This window comes from Sapajus apella, unplaced genomic scaffold (assembly GCF_009761245.1).
Source record: "Sapajus apella isolate SASKATOON/1434 unplaced genomic scaffold, GSC_monkey_1.0 scaffold22, whole genome shotgun sequence".
NCBI lineage: Eukaryota > Metazoa > Chordata > Mammalia > Primates > Cebidae > Sapajus > Sapajus apella.
In genome coordinates this window covers 6,904,947-6,908,943 of record NW_022436962.1, presented here as the reverse complement: position 1 = coordinate 6,908,943, position 3,997 = coordinate 6,904,947, and the positions used below count along the sequence as shown (strand labels likewise).

General features: G+C 48.1%; 1 non-coding gene across 1 annotated transcript; it reads left to right on the top strand.

The window, feature by feature from the left end:
- The first annotated feature begins 2,349 nt into the window (after positions 1-2,349).
- Positions 2,350-2,452, top strand: LOC116559126. The gene has a single exon (XR_004272323.1). It is a non-coding gene; the product is annotated as a U6 spliceosomal RNA (small nuclear RNA).
- Positions 2,453-3,997: the final 1,545 nt, after the last annotated feature.

Below are 3,997 nucleotides of genomic sequence, written 5' to 3'. Positions count from 1 at the left end.
GAGGCAGTGCCATCCATTTCATGGCAGGTGGACAATGGAGGTGGAGCCAGCACTACCAGGGCTTCTCATGTAGGGGTTAGAGTCCAGCATGGCCTGAGGTCCTTGGGGTGACCCACACTTTAGTCCCTGACCTCACCCTTTTCCCCTGGAAAGAATGGAGGTTGGGAGCTTATGAAATGACCTCCTCCAGCCTGATCCAACAGAAGTGCCTGCCCTGCTCAGGAGGACGTCTTCCTCCCTGGGCCCTAACTGTTTACATGCTCTCAGAAAGGCAGGTGTCTGGAGGCAGCTGCTGCTTGTGGTTAGCTCCCCCTAGATACGGGAGCACCAGCCTTCCCCACACCCACTGCCATTGGCTAACAGGAAGCCAAAACAGGCTCCCTCTCCCCGCCCTCAGCCACCCCAGCCAGTAAATAGAGAGTACAGGAAACACCTGGAGGAGCAGGCAGCTGGCAAGGGAACACTCTGCCCACGAAGAAAGGGTTTGCAGGGGACTAACTAGGCTAGGGAGGAGCTGGGGGGAGGGGATGGTCAGGCGCTTAATTGCACTTCTTGTGGCACCCACCAGCTGCTGGGAACTAACAGCTGAGTTGCCGAAGTGCACCATGCCCCTCCCAGTCCCCCACAGTAAAGGGATCATCCCTCTCTAGCACCAGCCTGCCTTGAATGAGGACAAGAGCAATCATATAGGAAAGACTCCTCTGAAGGCTTTGCCTCCTCATCCTCAGCCAGAGCTTCTAAACCTCTGGGGACCATGTAAAAGTAAACCCATGGTCCAGGCATGAAGACTGAATCATCTGTCTTCATCAGCCCATGTGATGTAAAAGCCCATGTCATGTGAAAGCTCATTCCAAAGTTAAGTCTCCAGTTATTACCAAACTTACCTAGATCTCCATCTGTATCTGCCTGTTTACTGCTCGTGATCTCAAGTTGTTGAGGTTCAGGGTGGAACTGACTTCACCGAGATCAAATGAAATCTTGCCATCAGCATCCACCCAAGAACACGTTCACTAGTGTGTAGAGCTTATGCCGGGAACCATGTATGCAGGCAGCCTTAGCTTACAGAGTTCCCTGACGCCCTCCTAGGAGACTCACAAATAGAGCACTTTTCCTTTTAGGTTTAGAGTGGGAGGATGGAGGGGTGGTGGGGAGGGGACACTTGCCCCACAGCTACCTGAGGACCACACCATAGTTTGTTCAACCCATCTTTCATCCATGTACTTAGGCCTGCTCCGTGCAGAGTGGTAGACAAGCACATGGAGGTGAAAAAGGAAATAGAAACAATGGTCCATGGAGGCCTGAGTGACGACAGTTGGAGAGGGGAGAAGGGCTGCAGACCCACCAGACATCAACTCAAAGCAGTGTGCTGCCGGACGGGCGCCATGGCTTACACCTGTAATCCCAGCACTTTGGGAGACTGAGGCTGGCGGATCACCTGAGGTCAGGAGTTTGAGACCAGCCTGGTCATCATGGTGAAACCCTGTCTCTATTAAAAATACAAAAATTAGCCTGGTGTGGTGGCGGGTGCCTGTAATCCCAGCTGCCCAGGAGGCTGAGGCAGGAGAATGGCTTGAACCAGGGAGGCGGAGGTTGCAGTGAGCCGAGATCAAGATTGTGTCACTGTACTCCAGTCTGGGTGAAGGAGCGAGACTCCATCTCCAAAAACAAACAAATGAAAACAAAACAAACAAAACACACACATACACACAAAGCTTTGTGCTTTGTGTTTACTATAAAAATGTGAACAGTAATAAACTATGTGTATACATCCTTAAGGGATTCTGAAGTAAGAAATGTCATAAAGATGTGAACTGTTTTAAACCATATGCATGAATGCTGGAAACCCGCGAGGTCAGAATGTATGTAGAGGACTAGTGGAATTATTCGGGGAAGGCATCCTGAAGAGACAGCCGTAAAGAAAAACAGCATCGTCACTGGAGGCAGGTACGTTAGGTTTTCAACCCATTTCCACCCCTTCTAGTTACTGGTGCCTTACTTTCTTCATCTGTGAATCTGAGGTTGTAAGATCTCAGAGACTGTGTGTAAGGTACCAGGCAGAGTCCCTGGCAATAGGGGGTGTTCGGCACATAGTAGGCGCTCACGTCCTAGAAGAAAGTGATTTGTGCCATGTCAATATTGGCAGAGTAGAGAAACTTGCAGATGTAGGCAGAGCTGCAAGGAAAGGTGAGCAGGAGAGAATTTGACAAGGTGAGGGGTTCTGGCCTGGGCTGTTGCACAGGGAGTTTGGGGTTGAAAAGACTGAGAGAGCCTTAGATTCCCATCTTAGGGATACAGAACAGCAAAGAAAGAGCAGGAAGGGAAGGCATGATGAAAATAGAGTTTGCACCCGTGCTTCAGCAGCACATACGCTAAAATTGGAATGATACGGAGAAGATCAGCACGACTCCTGCGCAAGGATGACACACAAATTTCTGAAGCCTTCTGTATTTTTATAAATAAAAAACTGGAAAAACAAAAAAAAGAAATAGAGTTTGCATTGTCCCAGGATGAAGATCATTCCGGCTGTAAGGCAGGGAGGCAGGAAGCTGTCGCCTGAGTGTCACGAGGACAAGACCTAGGTCATGTGCCAGCAGCAAATAGAACAGAAGAAATAGATTTTTTTTTCCTGTTCCATGTGAAAACGAAAATAGAAGGGTAAGAGATAATTTAGCACAAGGGACCCATTTTACAGACGGGAAAACTGAGGCTCACGAAGGAGAAAAGGTGGTGCAATGATGTTATCTGCGGCCATTGTGGATTTTTCACAAGATGATTAATAAACTAAAAACTGGCCGGGCGCGGTGGCTCACGCCTATAATCCCAGCACTTTGGGAGGCCGAGGCGGGTGGATCACGAGGTCAAGAGATCGAGACCATCCTGGTCAACATGGTGAAAACCCGTCTCTACTAAAACTACAAAAAATTAGCTGGGCATGGTGGCGCGTGCCTGTAATCCCAGCGACTCAGGAGGCTGGGGCAGGAGAATTGCCTGAACCCGGGAGGCGGAGGTTGCGGTGAGCCGAGATCGCGCCATTGCACTCCAGCCTGGGTAACAAGAGCGAAACTCCGTCTCAAAAAAAAATAATAATAATAAAATAAAATAAAAACTTTCAAAAAGAAAAGAAAAGAAAACTGAGGCTCAGAGTGGGGAAGAGACTAGTTCAAGATATTGAAGACTTCTATTACAAGTTACTGTCAGCCCTGACGCTAGTCCTCCTGTTTCCTAACAACTCCTACCCCATTTCCATCAGCCCCAGCCAGCCTCCAAAGTAGATACTGGGAAGGATTTCTCTGGATGGAATCAGTATTTAGTAGCTGTGGAATCTATTCTCCCTCTCCTGCCACCGAGTCCAGAGTCCTTTTTTGGTGCCAGCCCAGCTTTCTTCTCTCCAGGTGGTTACCTTTTAGGTAAATCCCCTTAGGGAGTTGATTGATAATGAAGCCTCTCTCACATATGATTTTAAGTGTGTACGCCCCCATCTAAGTGGTATTTACATTTCAATGGCAGGTACTTAAAGACCTAAAAGCCTGCAAGATTCAAAGGACCAAGTTTTCTTAAGGTGCAATCACAGGTTCCTAGTGAGTCCCAGCTCAAAATAGCTGAATGGGCTGAATTTTTTTTCTTGGCAATTGGACATTCATTTGTTCAACTAAAATTCACTAATACCTTCTAAGTACCAGGCACTGTCCAGGCAAGGTCTCTGGCCTACATTCTAGCTGTAAATTCAGGATTATAAAACCGAATATCATAGGAACTCAAGAGAAGGCCACATATCCCAGTCTGTGAAGGGGAGATGTCACTGAAAAATGTGAACACTGAACAGTGAACACTGAAAAGGTGTGAGCTTGAAAATGTGAGTGAACTTGGCAAAAGTAGGTGGACAGGAAGGGGACAGGGCATTCCTTGAGCAAAGGCTGGGAGGCTGCAGTCCCAAGCACAAGTTTAACGAGTACCACCAGCTAAGGGTGAGGAGAGCGGCTTTTTGTTTAATTTGTTG